The 17,801-nt window shown below is 47.4% G+C and overlaps 1 protein-coding gene across 6 annotated transcripts in view; it reads right to left on the bottom strand.

Moving 5' to 3' along the window:
- Positions 1-17,801, bottom strand: part of kank1a (KN motif and ankyrin repeat domains 1a) — a 39,494-nt gene that overhangs the window by 21,288 nt on the left and 405 nt on the right. Inside the window, exon 1 of one of the 6 annotated variants that reach the window (XM_076047255.1) lies at positions 3,575-3,839. The exons of 3 other annotated variants lie outside the window; for them this stretch is intronic. The gene's annotated coding sequence lies outside the window, so the exon portion shown is untranslated. Of the gene's footprint in view, positions 1-1,391; positions 1,467-2,300; positions 2,602-3,574; positions 3,840-17,801 lie in introns of those variants that run through there. 2 more of the 6 variants (XM_076047257.1, XM_076047256.1) reach the window with 2 other exon arrangements.

Raw genomic sequence — 17,801 nt, forward strand, 5'->3', positions numbered from 1 at the left:
CTGAGACGACAAGACACAATGGGAATCACACAGGTTAGTCGTCACGTGCTGGAAAGTATCAATCAGAGTTTTGCTTCTTCTTTTTTCTTGAGTCTGCAAAGGCAAATATCATGAAATAGCCTCAAGAATTCCTATAACGCATGAATAAAAGGACTCGTATTTCAAGACGTGATGCATGAAGGCCTTGAGCGCTGCCAGCGGGGGCGCTTGGCGACACTTTTTCCACAGGTGTGTCTTCATCTGACATTTATGAACACCAGACGCCCTGTGTGCCGAGACCGCTCGTCATCAATGGGCACATTATGGTTGGGAAACAAAAGAGCCATTCTGCTCCAACAGAGAGGAGCCAACCTGAGGAGGGAGGAAAGTCAAGTGACTTTCTAGACGTCCCGTGTGGAGGAGCGAGAGATGCACGGAGACGGACGGAGGCTCCGACACACAAGCCCTCCTCAGAGAGCCGAGACCTCAGATTGGTCACCGCCAGGACTAAACTTGGACTCTCCGCCCCGAGCAGAACCAAGGCCCCCTGGTGGTCTTTAAAAGGCTCCCGAGGAGACCATTTAAAGACCAGCAGACTGAAGGGAACATTTGAACAGAACATTTACTAGTTTCAGTTTAATCAGTGGAGCGCAACTAGATAACGGATCTTTTTAAAAACAAACATGCTACAAACAACTAAAATTAAAAATTGCAAACGTGTCAAAAATACTCTTGGATGTTCCACAAAACGTATGAATTCATATAGAATCACTTGGTATGTCCAGAAAAACAAAAAACAAAAGAGTGAAAGTTTGACACAGCAAACTCAAAAAAAAAAAAGACAAAAGGCATCATATTCCATTGTGTTATGATACAGTGGGTTTTGTTCCGACTTTTCTGAACTTCTTTGAGTGACAATACTTTGTATTCAAGCTGCAGCACACACCACTAAACCCTGTTTACACCAAAATAAAGCAGCTGTGTGTATAATAAAGCTGTGTTGCTCATGTGACATGGCTCTAAATACTCACAGCTCCTCATCACCACTACTTATAGATCTGAAACACACACACACACACACTGCAAACCTACTAAAGAGACTGTTGCTCAGGAGGTAGAGCACTAGCGGTGTAGCCACTAGCCACGTCAGCTGTGGCTACACATGTACTTTACCACCAGCAGCATGCATCGAGTGTGAATGTACGTTGGATACTTTGAAAAGCACGAGATAAATCCCAGCCATTATTATTATTAATGCTTCATGCCGATACTCGTGGCGTCATGCAGAACTGCGGACAGCTTTGAACGACATGCTGACTTGCTGACTCTGGAAGCTGGTCACAGCTATTCCTGTCTATTGCTATTGCTAATATTTTAACTGGCCAATTAAAAGAACCAAACATGAGACTGACCAATCATCTCCCAAGCCTGTGATTCCATGAGCTGCAGGGACGGCAGTCTGAAGGGAAGGAACAAGAAACCATCAGATTTCACCCAACAGCAAAGACCAGCCCGGTAAGCAGGCACTGTTCTGGTCAGCCTAGAACAGGCTAGAGCAAACTAGGGATCGGGGGCCCATGTGCGGCCCATTAAGCATTTTAATCCGGCCCACCGAACTTGAGGATATTAGTGAGAAATAAAACAGCTGTATTTCCTCCACTGATTTGGATGCAATTTTGCTTTGGTTCATTTTCAACTGACATTAAAGCAACATGTTTTCTACATATCCCATGATAGATTGTATCCTCCCATGAGGTGGCTCACCAAAACACTCCATCCATCTGCTGCTTCTCCACTACTCCCCCCCCCCCCGGCGCATTTTACAACCGAGGAGCAATACAGCAACAACAGAAATGGCATGGAACAACAAATGCATTAGCTGCTGTGGGGTTTAAACAAATGAGTCTCGCTTTAGTCTCTTTCAAGTCTTTGAACTTGGTGCCTTAGAATCCATACTTCTGTGCATAGTGGAAGTGGAAATCTAAACTATAAAGAGATCGAAAGGGAAGGTAATTCCGAGCATGAACATGAGGAGGAAAACCCCAGGCCTTTTTGACAGTCACAATAACTTCAGGTACTTTGCGAAATACAGCCACTCCTTTGACTTGAAAGGTTCAGTGATGGTGCATTTTCTCTATTTCTTTGCTTTTTAACAGGCTTTTAATACAAATGTCTCACAGGAGTACAAGTTCCTCCAGCCTGTTGCGTAAGACTGACGCAACTTGTGCGCACCGACGGCCCCGTTGTCACTCATTTGTGCGTCGATGCCGCTCGACCGCAAACACTGGTATTATCCCCTTAATCCCCCACATGCGGCTCACCTGCGAGTCTCATTCTAGCCCCGTTCCCACAGCCTCGGGCGGCCCAAACCCGGCGGTCCACGGCGAGGCGGGCGACCACGACACTCTGGCCGCCGACGTCGGCGTCAGGGGGCCAGAGGGGCGAGTTTGGCGGCTAAGATTAGACGACTTCCTCAGATGACAGCCAAACGATCTGAGTCCTATATGAGGAAACAGGACGGGAGGCCGTTGGCTCCGGGCGGGCCCCCTGCTGGGCCTCCAGGTGAAGTGCACGGCCAGCTAATTCTGTGCGCTATCCCGCGGTCATCTGCGGTGACCTTTGACGGTGGACAATGGAACTCCATGGAAAACCTTTTTTTTTTTTTGTGAAGGTAAGGCTTACACATTAACCAACGACACGGCGCTGTGTTTTTCCCCTTCAGCCGATGAAGGTGAAGACGAGCGTCAACTAATGTCGCAACGGCCCCGCCGGCATTTACGACGGCAGAGAGTAAACACGGGTGTGTGTGTGTGTGTGTGTGTGTGTGTGTGTGCGCGCGCGCCCCCCCCACACACACCTCCTCCTGGCACGCAACAGAACCTATTAGTGCAAGACTGACTGATTGGCGCGAAGAGAAAACACTTCCAGAGAGCGATAATCTGCGACAGCGGTGTCGCTTCTATGTGCAGTTCCAAGGTTAAATGAAACACACTGACGATGCATCACAGTTTTGCACCAAATCTGATCAAACAAAGCAGATTTATACAAACATTCAGTCTCATCTGTCTCATGCCTGATGTTCATATTAAAAAACATCAAGTATTTGCTGTGAGTTACAGGAAAGTCGCAGTGAAACTTGATTTGATTGAAAGTGGTGCTTCTTCTCTGAACAGTGTCTGGGGGATAGAGGTCAGGAAATGCACGAGTTGTTCCGACTCAAACAAACTCCCGCAGCGTTGCATAAGAGAGGTGGAAGCACCACCAGCCGACACACAAGCTCCCGCTGGAAGCCCCGAGAGAGACGCCTCCCAGAGAAACGCACAAAACATGGACCCAACGGAGCAAGTTTAGAAGCCAGAATGATGTCACCATGACGCAGAACGAGGAGCCATTCCATTCAGTGGACTCTCAAGTGACCTTTTCCTGAAACACAAAACGGCTGCAAACTCAAACATCTCTGCTGCTGAGTTTTGCTCCTGGTTTCTGATTTGGTGGAGGAAATCTCCCTGGCTTCACAGGGACAACCATAAAACGTCCTTGTGAAATAGAAACGGCGCTCAGTGACAAGGAGGATGGATTTCAAAAGAACACTCACCTCATTACTTATTTAGTCCATTCAGGAGCAACGGCTTAAACAACAACACCTGATATGAGCCAAGTCCAAGCATGACGCCGCTCCAGGAATCAAGCGGAGAGAAAAAGGCAAAGTGCAGACGAGTCAGCCGGCGCAGAACCAGAAAGACCAGTTTGGTTAAAATGCACGCGTTACATAAACACAAAGCACGAGGCCCCGTATTTCTTTACGAGCGCAGGTGTGACGGGAGCTGCAGGTGCAGGCGCCGTGCGTCCGTCCCAGTTACGGCCTCGCCGGTCGGGTTCCTCCTCCCCTCGGCGAGGACGCCGTCCACCGTCCAACCGCTCTTAATGATTTATGACGCAGCAGCCGAACAGCCGACAGGGTGAGACAAACAAGAACAGGTGCAAACCGCTGATAGCGAGTAAACACAAAGAAGAAAGAAGTCAACCCCTCACTCAATAACATCAGCCTGTCAATGTGGACTGAAAAAGCCAGTCAATATAATTACAAACCGGTTTGGTTATTGAACTGTGTGTGTCTGCATGTTTGTGTGTGTGTGTGTGTGTGTGTGTGTGTGTGTGTGCGCGCACTTAAATTATCAAGACAAAACAAACCTTCCCAACAAAAGTACCCAAACGGAGTCGGAGCAGCAACAGTGATTTGGGAGTTTCTTCACACATATTTTTCAGATATGTAAAATCTACTTTGTTGCTTTCATTTTTAATGTTTTTGTAATTTCTTGTTTAGCCGCTTCATCGACGCCTCTGGCCTGCTGTGAGACGCTCACGACTTCCCCTGTGTTTGTCGATCCAGAGGCGAGAAGTGATAAGAAGAGCCGAGCAAAAAAAAAAAAAAAAGAAAAGCTGTGGGACAACTGTGGTTCCCTCGGAGGCCAGCTGGGGGCACTGTGCCCGGTGAAGGGCTCCCAAAGTGAGTTTATAACAAGTCAGTTCTTTAATGTAGACAATTACACGATGTTGTTACAGTGGAGGTCACGTTCTACAGAAGGTCTGCAGGAGAAAATACACAGTCTCAGTCGCTACGTTGGAGCCAAATTGAGTAAAAAAAAAGATAAATAAATAAAAGTACCACAGGAAGTGGCGTGACCGTTACCCGTTTTCCACTGGGGAAGCTCAGGTTCTCTGTGTCATAGTAAACAACAACTTGAGAAGTTCCAGTGGTGGAGGGAGGGTGTGTGTGTGTGTGTGTGTGTGTACGTTATGTTCAAACCCACTGCGCTGAATATTCAACAGACTCGTTTTTCCCCTCATAAAAAAACACAGAAAAAGAGCTGCACCTTTAATGAGTGGAAAAAAAAGCCCCCAGACAGAACATCAGGGATATTTTAATTCAGAGCACTGGAGAGAAGCTCAATGCAATAAAAACCATTAACTGAGTCTAGCAGCAGCATTACAAAATCCCTTAATTCTTCTGCACAGTGTCTCTGTATAATGTTTGAGGGATCTCTGCAGGAAAGGACAGAGGCAACCACGGCTCCCTGTTTACCCCTCACAATAAAGTCTGTTCCCGAGCCGAGACGCGCTAATGCTCACACGCACGCGTGGGCGTAATTGCGGAACAAGCTGAAGCTACTAGTCGGCGGGACTCAGCATCTGGACCTCGTTAAGAGAAACGGCTCCTGAAGATCTGAAAGTGGTGCCGAAAAAAACTCCCGACCTGGGGATCAGGCTAAATGCTGTGCTATAGACGACACTCTGGGCAGCCTGGGGGCCCTGATACTGACCCCAGGGCTGGCCGCTCCGCTGGGAGGCCCGCTTCCCTTTGATGGCCAGCAGGGGGCCGCTGAGTTCAGCTCAGGAGACGCCGTCTCAAGCTGTTCAATTATCTTGGCGAGGAAACTGAGGGGAATGAAAAGTCAGAGATTATATCTCCTGTTTAATGAGCCTCAGTCGCTGGGGAGGGTCGGGCGGGGGGGGGGGGCAGGAAACCACTGTAGCCTGATGCTTCAATCAGGCCAGCAGGATGATGTTTATCACGTTCACGAAAATACATCAAATCGCAGGCTGCACATCTAACAATGGAATCCTTCCAGAACCAGTAAGACAGCAAATTGCAAAGCATGTTGAAAAAATCTAATATGCCTCAGTAACCTCTACTGTCTCCTTCCAACCATGTAGAAGGCACAACTTTACTTTTAATAAAAGAAATCTTGAGGGCTCACTCTGGAGGGGTAAAAAAAGAAAGAAAATATTGCATCTTTAATTAAAAGACTTGTTCTTCAAGCTAGACTTTAAATGGGGAAACTAACCAGTAAACCAGGGCAAAAAGTCAACTGAAAAAGTGTTTCATCACCAGCAGAATAAAAAGACTATGGGCCATAAAGGGGGGGATGAGTCAACCCCTAGTTAGACATGCAGCTGTATAATCACAGTTATTTCTGGTGAGATAACTCTCAGCTCCCAGCTATTCTTCCTGCGGTGCAGCCGCAGACCTTGTGCACCATCATGGCAAACACAGCATCCATCCGTCCAGGGATGACTGCAGCTTCTTCTTCTTCTTCTTTTTCTTCAAAGCACAATTATGGAAATTTAAACTCCGGTCATTATTTTCATTCCTCTATCCTCTGAGTGTTTTCCTGCTCTTCAAATCTCAAACAACAGAAACTGAGCACAAGGAGAGGGAGTGTTCATGTGAGAGAACAGACAGGCAGCAGCCGTTCGTGGTTCAATGTAAAGTTTTTCGGCCCCACTTTCACCCCTCCTCCTCCTAACCCCTCCTTATCTGTGCCTAATCAGCAAATTCCATGCAAGCAGGAAAGTGACTCCAGATAAAACGAAGACTCTTCACACTGAGGCCTGTCAGAACTGAGCTGCGGTGTCCTCGGACACCGTCTGCCCTCCGCAGAGCATGGAGGCTGACAACAGCGCCCCCATGAGGCCACACAGGGAACAGATAAGGTCAAGGCAGCGCTGCCTGATGAAATCTTGTGGCCAGGCCGGCAGTAGGACGTTTGTGCGTCTCAAAGTCCAAAAAAGGTCCCATAAAAAAAAAAAAACGGGAGAAAACGGGGGAAGATGATTTTGCAAAGCTAACTGGAAATTCTTACCACCACCACCACCACCTCCTCCTCCCACAGCCTCCGCCTCCGTGCATCACCAGCTATTGTTCGGTCTGGTTTGGACAAGCTCCATGCCCTCCCCCCCCGGCTCCTCTATCAGGCCCGCACTTGACCAAGGACAGGCAGGAGCCACATGTTTGTTTAGGTCTGGAATGGAGTCACTAAGGCGGAGGAGCAGGAGGAGGAGGAGGAGGAGTAAGAGGAGGAGGAGTGGAGGCCCACGGACCGTTGAGCATTATCGCAACGGCGTCGCTTTGACACCACTGGGCCTCAACGACTGCTTGGTGTTGGGCGAGCAGGTCGAACCGGAGCACCTCCAAAACAATGTAAAGGTTCATTTTGCACAATGATGTAACTCAAATCTGTGGAATGTTTTGCCTTTAAAAAGAAAAAAAAAAATCAATCAATCAATCAATCAGCACTCCCCCATGAGGGGCTTCAGTCCCAGCCGCCTCATGGTCCACAACCTGACAACAACAGACAGGAGGTTGCAGGTAAACGACAACCTGCAGCTTGGAAGCTCCCCGACGAGACCACATGATGTTTTCATAGATAGAAGTCACTGAAGCTGCTGGCATCCAGTTGGATTAGGATGAAAGGCTCACAGAGAAGAACAGCTGACAACAACAGGTGAGCGCGAAGGTTCGAGAACCGAGTGCTTCTGGTATCAGGTTCAGGTCCCGTGACCTTTGACACGTGACTCCGCAGCATCGACTCAAAAGTAAATTAGTTCCAGTGTCATGGTGGGAAAAATGTAGAAAGAAAGCAGAGTACCAAGGACTAAGAAAATAATGTAAAAAAAAAAAAGATGCAGACTTTGTGCATCATCATCATCACCGAGGAGGTTCAAAAGAGATTTTATTGAGACTTTTGCTATTCATGTACGACTCATTACTCGGTTTGCTTGTCTCAGCTTCATCCCACTGGACTCTAAAACACGCACGCACCCACCGAGGCCAAGGCGTCTCATTTCAATGCAATGTCAAATATATTCATGTCCATCTGCCGCCGAGCACGTTGGCCCCAGCTGGCCGAGCGGCCGAGCAGCCGACCAGCAGCAGGCCTTTGTGCCCTCAGCTGGACTCATTGTGAATCAGGACCACGTCAGAGACAGAGCTCCGCTGACTGCGGTGACATCAGCGGCCTGACGAACAGGCTTCAATGTCATTTGTCATCAGGGGACATCAAGCATGCTAATCTGGAAGGGGCGATGATGGTGGGGGAGGGGGGCTCCAGTCACCGGAACGCCCCGGCTATGATCCAGCAACCACACGGCAGCGATTAAGAGTTCATTTGCACTCTATGGGACACAGAGCTTAGCAGGGGGAACCAGCAGCAGCAACTGGGAGAACCAGCGAGTCCAACTAGGGCTTCAGAAGCTTGTTTAGCCCTCATTAATTCACCGCCCCCACCCACCCACCCACCTTTCTTTTCTTTGTGAGGTCTCTCGCCGTCATGTTCCACTTGTGTTGCTTTCCTGGAAGTGGGGAGACAAACTGGAGGATGGACTGGTGAAAGAAGGAGAAGAAAGAGGGGGAAGGAGGGAAGGCAGGGCCGCGGCCAGGCCTAATCCCATGAGAGCAGGAGCTAAATGATTTGTTCCACTGGGAGAGAGGGAGCGGGATGAAAAGGTGTGTGTGGCGGAGGGAACGGGACGGCGAAGAGCGGGGGGGGGATCTCTTTTTTTTTTTTTCTGAGGGGTTTGTGGGATTTGGGGGGCAGTTAGATACAATCCCCCTTTAAAAGCAGAGCCCTCTCCAGCTCTCAGTAGCCCCCCAGGCTGCTTCCTCATTGACAGTCCAGCACCACAAGCGTCCACACGCCGCTCCGGCCCCACATTTGAAAGTCTAATTGAGTCCCACGGGGGCAAAAACAAGGAAATATTAGAACAATGAAAAGTGAAAGGGAAGCAGCGGGGAGCTGTTGATATCATTCCAATTAAAGCCGCCGCACCAGCAGACATGAAAAATAAAGACAGTCTCATTAGCTCAACTCGCTACTTTGGCTACAGAGCGACCGTGTAAGATTAAGAGCAATTAAAAACCAGACTGAAAAAACAAACAATGAAAAAACCTGTGAAACCAATGAAAGAAGCCTCTGATCGGAGGAAAGTGATCAAGAGGTGAGGATTACTGAAAATTTCCAATTGAATCCATCGTTAAACTAAAAAAAAAAAGAGAAAATCTCAAAAATAAATGTATTTTGTGAAGAAAATAAAGAAAAAAAGGATTCAGTCTAAACTCAAAATATTCAGGTTTATTGGGAATCTGAATCTCTTTCATGCTAAACTTTCATGCAAAAATTAATGTTGACACAAAACTGTGATATCAGAAACACAGTAAAAAATGAATAAATAGATAAAAACAGTGTGAAACACGTGCTGAACCTGCCGCCACTGTGAAGGACACTTTGCATCACCCCAGACCGTAAACAGAGACACTTCCTGTCCCGGCCCAGCAAAACTGCAGCAGCTTCAGGAAGTGGCCTTCGGTCAAATAATAACATTTCGTTCCACTCAAAACAAACAAACAAACACACAAACAAACAAAGATCCTTGACTGATGCCCAACCCAACACATGTGGAGATAAAAGGACACAGTCAAAGGTTCCCTGACAGCGGTGTTTTCATGAAGCAAATGGACATTGTTTAGACTGACAGCCGCTAATTAGACCAAGCACAAGATGACAAGAGTGCTTCGAGGCTTCTCTCGGTATTCTCCCAATCCAATCAACAAGCACAAAGCTGAGAATCTTGAGCAGAATGTCACTTTTAAGAAGAAGTTTGAAGAATGCAGCAACCTGTTCTTCATCGGACCGATGACCACTTCAGGACGTTACAGCCAAACTAATTGCACGATGCAACAACACCGATGGTCCGTTTTGGATGAAACGGCTCCGGCACTGTCGGGGACTCCGGCCGGACTGCTGGCGTGTTTGCGCAGATACTGTGTTTGGAAATGACGAGGAAGGATTTGCAGCGGCGGGCGAAGGCAGGAAGTTGCATTAAGTGCGGGACTAACTAATGACTTCCGTGTCATCCCTCTCATTATCTTGGCCCGGGCCGCCGCCGCCGCCGGGTCAGAGGCCAGCCAAACAGTAGCGTGCCTTCCTAAGTAGAACGCAGCAGCACTGGGGGAGGGTGGCGGGGGGTGTCTTCCCAGTGGGAGTCACCAACCCCACCCCCCCAAACCCCCACTCCCTCCACCCGGTCAACAATAGCAATGACATTCCACTGGAAACACTGTGGCATTATGGCTGCCTCTCTGTTTTGCTTTGAGTGGGGATCCTCCTGGCAAACAAGGGGATTAACTCACAAGGAATTCTTGGAATTTCTTTTTTTTTTTTTTTTTTTTTATTTAATGGGGTGGTTGGTTGCGGAGGGAATTTTTCATTAGAATTCTTGAAATGAAAATGAAAATGGAGAGCGAAGATGGAGACGAAGGTGAAAATAGTTTCCTGATTCACTCTGCAAACTGAATCAGCGATGCTGCATTCAGGGACTAAGTCAGCCGGAACTCTGTAAACCCACCTAGTGGGGTAAAATAAAAATAAAGTTGCAGGAGATGGATAAGAGCGCAACCAGGAACCGCTTCTCAATGAATCTACCATGAAATTAGCTCCTTCTTTTTTTCCTTCTTTGCCCTGTGTGGCCATAATGACAAGCAGAGAGGACTCTGAATGTCTTTATAACAGGATTCATTTTCACAGAGACCCGAGAGTGTGAATCACTCAGGTCGGTTCAGGAACTACCTGTTGACTGGTTTTATTACATCAATGTTATCCATGCCACAATCGGACTGAGGGAGTGAAAGGGAGTGAAAGGGAAACTGAAACTGAACTGAAAATTGCTTGTTAATTAATTCCAAGGAAGGAATATCGTCGCAAAGCCGCTGACAGAAACCTTTTTTTTACTATGTTTAAATGAAAACCTTGGTGAGGAATTTTAATAACATTAGTTAGGAATTTTAGGGGTCGTTGAGAGCAACACTTTCACTGTGTCCATATTTTCATCAGGCAGACGCTTTTTTTCCTCCCACAATCACAAGATTCACACACTCGTTCTTACTGACTGACATACAGTTCAATCAGTTTCCATCAGAATGAATCCTGCCATCAGCACCAGGCACCAGCGGCTCGGCCTCACAGTAAATATTGACTTGTGTGTTGACCCGCCGCGCTGCGTCTGCAACGCCGGAGGGCAGAAGCAATTAGCGCTGACTAGCGAAGGCGTCAGCCGGCAGATGTCACTGAATATGCAGAGCGGCTCGACAACAAGAGGAGGGGCGAGGCGCCGCCGCCACCACGCCGGCCAAATGGGCCGCTGGGGCCGTTTGAAGCGTCTCCTGAGCTTCAAGGAGTGATTTGACCAATCAGACACAATTTGAAGGAGGCAACATTTGAGGCTTTCGATTGAATCAAACCATTGACTTATTCTAAAGAAACAACTTCTTTTATAGGTCAATAACACATTGACCTATAGTATTATTTTATAGTTGCTGTCGTTGTCACAGTCAAATACACAGTGGGTGCAAAATGTAAAACTTGGACAAAGACTCTTTCTCCAGATAGAGCAGTGAACCTTTTCATTTGAAGCCAAACAAGCGTGGCTTCAACCTGAATATGGAACAAGCAAACCTTAATGCTGTACAATAAATAACTTCATATTGCTCAGATTCCAACCCTTGTTACAGCACATCGCTTCCAAAATCACACAGCTGATGTTTTGTTTCCTCAGTTCGAAAAACAGTTTGTAAAAACAACGCAAACATCAAAACTGGTTCAATGAGTCGTGTGAGAGGTAACGCGGTCAGAGGCTGTGGCCCGTGATAAGATATTTACGACAGAATCAAATGACACACTGACAAGAACTGCAGGAATAACGAACGACTGTGCCCCATAAAACAGGCTACAATATAATAATATATTATAATAATATGTTTCTGCGGTGACGTGGCCCAGATTACCAACTGCATTCACAACAGGGCAGAGCGTTACTGCCAGTATAGCGTCTTTCACACCATATGTGCACGTCATAATATAATGGCTCAGTTTAAAACTACTTTTATGTGAGTTTTTCTACATCCGACAGGGAAAAAAATGAAAGGTTTCTCCTGAAGGTACCTGTTGCACGACACCTTTCAGAGGGGAAGAGTGACGAGGTCGGCGGGGGAAACCTGCGGACCGACTCCGTCGCCATGGCGACCCGGCCCCTCTCGTTGCCGAGAGTGAAACCTGAGCGAGCGCAGCAGCAGCAGCAGCAGCAGCAGCAGCAGCAGCAGCAGGAGCAGCAGGAGCAGCAGCATTGTCCGGTCGGAGATCATTTACTGCAGCCACGACTGCGTCATCCAGCTACAAACTGCAGCACGAAGATGCGCACACGCACGATAGGACCACAGAACCCAAATCATCATAATTACACACAAGTTTAAAAAAAAAAAAAACCTCCCGGTCACCACATCAAAATCTACCGACAAAAACTTGAACGCTCCTCCAAAAACAAACAACCCCCCCTCGCCCCCTCTCAAAAAAAACAGCAAATAATTTGGCCCAGACTCAGTCGTCCGCAGCGTGCGTTGATTACAGACGTCACACATTTCCCCCTCTGTAATTACTGAGACATGTCAACAATGTTGTGCAGCAGCAAGGGGCCTTCATGTGCACAGCGGGCTGGACCTCAGCAGAAAAGATCTCCAGGGCGAAACCCCCCCTGGTGGCCGGGGGAAACACTTTACTCAAGCCACTTAAGACTTTGGCCAGAAACGCCTCCTGGAGCTCCCAGAGTGTCGTGGTGAGGCGGCAGAGGGCTGGGTTGCAACTTTGGTTTGGTTCATTTTCAATGGACATGTGCAGCAGCATGTCTTGTTGCTACACATCCTATGATATACGTTTTCCTCCTATGAGGTGGCTCACCAAAACACCTCCATCCATCTGCTGCTGCTCTGCCACTCTCCCATTGTGGCCAACCAGTCAAAAGGTTTGTCCACCCCTGCTGTAGTCCCAACAGCATACCCCCCCCCCCCCCCCACACACACACACACACACACACACACACACACACACACACACACACACACACACACACACACACACACACACACACACACACACACACACACACACACACACACACACACACACCTTACAGGTTCAAGCGGACGTCTGTCGTGTCTCCAGCTCCAAACTCTCGAAAAGAAAAAAACAAAAAACTAGTGAGGTAAAGTGCAGCAGGTGCTGTGTGTATTCACGCAAAGGACTAAAAAGAAGAATCACTGAACAATGCAGCAGTCGGAGGGGGACAATTTACTAGTCTGGCTGAAATGTGGCATTAACGCCGAGATGTCAGCCAGCGCTGCCCCACACACACACACACACACACACACACACACACACACACACACACACACACACACACACACACACACACACACACACACACACACACACACACACACACACACACACACACACACACACACACACACACACACACACACACACAGTAACCTGACAATAGCAGGCAGCGAGGCAGACTGTAATGGCAGTTGCTGGGACGAGGCTCTGGGCTCCTCTCAGTCGTAAACACCGGCAACCACGACACGAGACAAATGTAGCAACACTTTCTGCAGCGTCTTGCTTTTATTCAAACCCCCCCCCCCCACCTCCCCTACCCCCCGCCAGCCAGCTACACAAGGTTGTGCATGAGTTTCACAGGGTTCCGTCTCAGCACACAGGGTTTGTTTTGTGTTTTGCGTCGCTCACCCTCCCCCATCAGCTGAGTAAAGTTGGGAATGTTTTTCACCTTATCGCATTCACACTCCTGTACGCCGCACTGAATCCTACCAAACAAACCAAAGAAAAAAAAGAAAAAAACAGCTACGCTAAATTCATTCTATTAAGAGCTGCAAGGTGTTTTTTGTTGAAACAGTTAATGTAGCGCTCGTTTACGTCTGGTTCTCTATCGGAGAGGTTTTCAACATTTTTTGAGCCGTGGCACATTTTTTGCATTGAAAAAAATCCCACGGCACACCACCAACCAAACATATTATAAAATTACACTTTTTGGCATAGTAATGACAAGATCCTGGGAGGAATTGAGGGAGGAAAAGACTTACTTACATTTCAAGCACAGTTACTCCACAATGGAAAGTTGTTGGTTTTTTTAGACCATTCAAGTAAGATCTTGAGAATTTTTCACGGCACACTTGACATGATCTCAAAGCACACTAGTGGTTGAAAAACACTGCTCTGCATTGATGAATCTCAAACTGTGGCAAAGCAGAATCCGACTTTACATGAAATGTTTTACCGTGACAGGCAAAGTCTGTGCACGCCTGCATAGCTGAGGGATTATCACAGTATCAGTTGGGCCCACAAGTTGCCTGGCACTTGCCTTATCCTGCTGAACTTTCAAGAAACATTTTCGCTCCTCCTCCACGTCTTTTCTTCCCCACCCCCTAGACTTGTCTCTCATTCTCATGAAGTCGGGATAATGACAAGTCGGCTTGCTGCAGACTGATACTTATGTTTGACAGCGGACGGCGTGGAACATTTCCAAATGCAAGAGTTGAATGTCTGTCATTTCATTGCTGCAGCTCGCTGGATGAAATGGTGCCATGACTGTGGTGCACAGAAGAAGCGCCTGCTGCACACAGTTGGAATGAAGAGTCCCTGGTGTGGCTGCTATGTATTTACAATGTACAAAAGAAAAGGAAAAGCCTAAAAAGGTCATCTCCACTTACCCCGAGGGCGAGGCAGTGAAACTTAATTTGGTGTTTGGGCTTCCCAACTTCACCACATTCAGATTTTTTTTGATCTGCCACTCCTCCAATATACCCGGATATCAAACTATCATCACGAGGAGGAAAGTATTTCCCTCTCACAGGATTTTTTAGATCAACAAAAGTTGGATTACAGTGTCAAAAAACGAACGTCTACACTGGAAAATAAAGTAGTTAATGATGGGGTTTGTGCACAAAACAAGTCTTGCAGCAAGGAGAAACACCGGCTCTCTCAAAACTGCTGGCAAACACAATCAAAGTTGTGTTTGTGTAAATGTCAAAGTGTATTCGTGGAAAGTTTTCCGCATGTTTACCAAAGTTCAAGTCGGTATTAAAACTTGGCAACTGCTCAAGTTAATAATACTAAAAACAAGAAATTAAAGAAATTCTCATGCCAGGACTCATTTTTCCAACATTAATTTACAAACATCAATGTTTTGTGAGGGATCAACTCTGGAATAATGAATGAAAAACAGGGATTAACGCGCAGCAGAACCAAACACCTTTGTGCGGTGCAGCTCGAGGTTGGGCCGAGGGTCGATCCCAGGTGAGCGGGAGAAATCCCGTCACTCACTCACGTTCACCGAGGGAAAACTCTTCGTCACAAGTCGGAGCTTGTGGGTCTGATTCACCGGCTCAATGTTTCGCAGCGGATCAGGAACATCGAAGATCCCGACAGAGAGCAAAGCCCAGCCGAGGCTGCTGGACTTGGAAGACAGAATCCTATTGGCTCAGACTGACCAGCGACTGACCAAAGGTTTTAAAACTTGTGCTTTAAGTTTCCTGCCACAATATACTTGGTAAAACCAACAGCTGTGTGAGTGGAACACAACAGAAACAGAAAAAACTTGGCACTTGGTAAACAGATAAAAGGGGAGTAAGGCATTTGCAAAAAAACACTTACAATCCACTATGGCGTGTCGCAATTAATCTGCTACATGCTGCAGCACTAAACTCTCCCAATCCATCGCAGGTCGTCTTGAACTCTGTTAAGCCCCTAAGAACCGATTTGAGGGGATTTTCGAGCAGTTCTGCCAAAGCTTTGATCACTTCAATAGCGACTTCCGAGCTAATTTGCAAACAACGTCGCGCTGGCCTGGGAGCTGAACCGTACATTTGGGAAAAATCTTACTTTGTCAAGTCTGACAGAGCAAGAAATGCGTTCACAGGCCGAACGCACTGCCTGCAAGGTCGCAAGAGTGAATTTACTTTACATTTAAATACCAACTTTTGTCTGCTCGCCGTCAGCGAGGTTTGACTACGTTGCCGGGGGAATTTCAAAGTCTCGGTTCAGTGGATCGATTCAAAGCAGATTTGAACAACTAATGATAGGGCAACCCCTGCGTCTCATGTCGGTCTTCATCCCACCCTTCAAGACGCAAACAGCTGTGACAACTTCCTAGCCAACGTGGTCACAGAGGTTGAGGCGGCAGCGTGGTTCACTCGGGACCAACCTCTGACAGATAAAGACATGTACGTGTGGGTACAGGAAAAATAAGCATATTTTCAAGGCCATGGGGCTGGAGCGTAAGCACAAAATCACTGGGGGGATGGGGGCGTGAAAATGGCACTGAAGCCTGCACAGATGTTGAACCCAAACTTAAAATTACAACCTAGCACCCCTTTTGGATAAAATTACAGAGGAAACACCATGGCAATGAGTCAAAAAAAAAAAAAACCTATGGAAAGAAAAAAAAAGCAGGGCCAGATTAGAACCTGCAACCTGCTCAAATGGGCTTCCGGGGTGGAAGTCATTTTCTCCAAACAAACACAAGGCGGATGGATGGTAGCTGTGATCACAGGGAGGTGGAGGACGACACATCCGTGCAGGAGGAGGGGTGGTGGGGGTGGCGGCTTTGATCCTGCGGGCCAGAAGGGTTTCTCACCCAGGTGTCACAGTGGAGACACTCTGGGCCACCATATGTGCCACCACCACACAGGCTGAAGGAGCGGCCGGGTGACCAGGACCCACAGCCCCGCTGAGCCTGATGTACCAGCCCACGCCGGCGTTGCACCGCTGCTCTATGTGCTTATGTGCAATCGTCGGGGGGTGGAGGGGGGAGTACCCAATAGAGGGACTGAGACATGCTATGCATGCCGCTTAAGGATGTGAACAATGTACAGCTTTCACGTTAAGCATGTTACAGCGCAAACGTGACTTGGCTTCAGAAATGCAGTAAACAGCAGGGACTGGAGACAGAGAGAAAAAAGGCTGATATTTGTTTTAAAAATTAAAGTATGAATGAATGAATGGATGAGAAATGTGATCACACTGATAATCATTCAGCACTAAATTTACATTTGATTAAATATGTACACCTGTATGAGAAGGAAGCAAACTCATGTTTTAACGACTAACCACATCATCTACAATCTTTCTTTTTTGTCTGGGTGGTTTTAGGGCATTTATTTTGGAGGGACATGCAGGTAAGAATTGTGTACTTGTGTCCTGTAAACGGTGTTCCACAGTGGCTGCAGGTTGAACAAGCCTGAGATGTTGGCTGCAGTATCCAAAACAAACTTTTTTCGCTCGACCTGTGAGCCGAATTCACCTGTCGCAGTGACAGTTTCCAACCCCACAGCAATGGAACAAAGAAAATAATAATCACAGGACTTTAACAAAAATCCCCCCCGGCATGGTGCATTTACTTCGGAATAAATACTTTGCTTGTTCTCCCATATGAAAGCACCGTTTGTCATCTCTATTCTTATTATAGTGCAGTGCAGGAAAAGATGAATTCAAGGATGTGCCAAAAGTGTCACAGAGGCAGGCAAAGAATTTCATTAGTGCTCATGTGCTTCCCCTTTGGCATATCAACGCAGGGCTTTATCTGTGACTAAAAAAAAGCCTCCTGGACCAAGGAGAGATGAAGGGCCCCTGTGTTTGATCCTAGGAGAATAGGGACTGCTGTCCAGGTTTCTATCCCTGCCTGGCTCAACATGCTTCCCCCCCTCCCCCCCGACTGATGGGGAGCTTTCAACAGTGGCTCTCGACTTGTGAGGGTTGGAAAAAAGAGAAAGAAAGAAAAAGAATGGACACTTATGTACACTATGGAGATTGGAACCCTGATACGACCAGCAGCGCTATCATCTCATCTCACTTGGCATGAAATATTTTCAGTGTGGATCTCAGATCAACATGCATGCATGTGCAAGTGCAAGGAGCTGCTGCAGTGTATCAAGAACTTCTTGAGCAATGCATCTCTTGGCCGATTCAGGCTGCTACAAACCCAACACACCGCTGAGTGTTTCAGGCTTCTGTCGAGGCGAGGTGTTAAACTCGCAACAAATGAGGACATAAAACCTTGCAAAGTGAGTCAGCACGACTATAAAAGAACAAACGCACCTCCAGTACTCGGGTCAGCTCAAAGTGCAACCCCGTAAAAGC

This window comes from Nelusetta ayraudi, unplaced genomic scaffold, assembly GCF_046127955.1.
Source record: "Nelusetta ayraudi isolate G7.1 ecotype Tasmania unplaced genomic scaffold, CSIRO-AGI_Nayr_v1 ptg000092l, whole genome shotgun sequence".
NCBI lineage: Eukaryota > Metazoa > Chordata > Actinopteri > Tetraodontiformes > Monacanthidae > Nelusetta > Nelusetta ayraudi.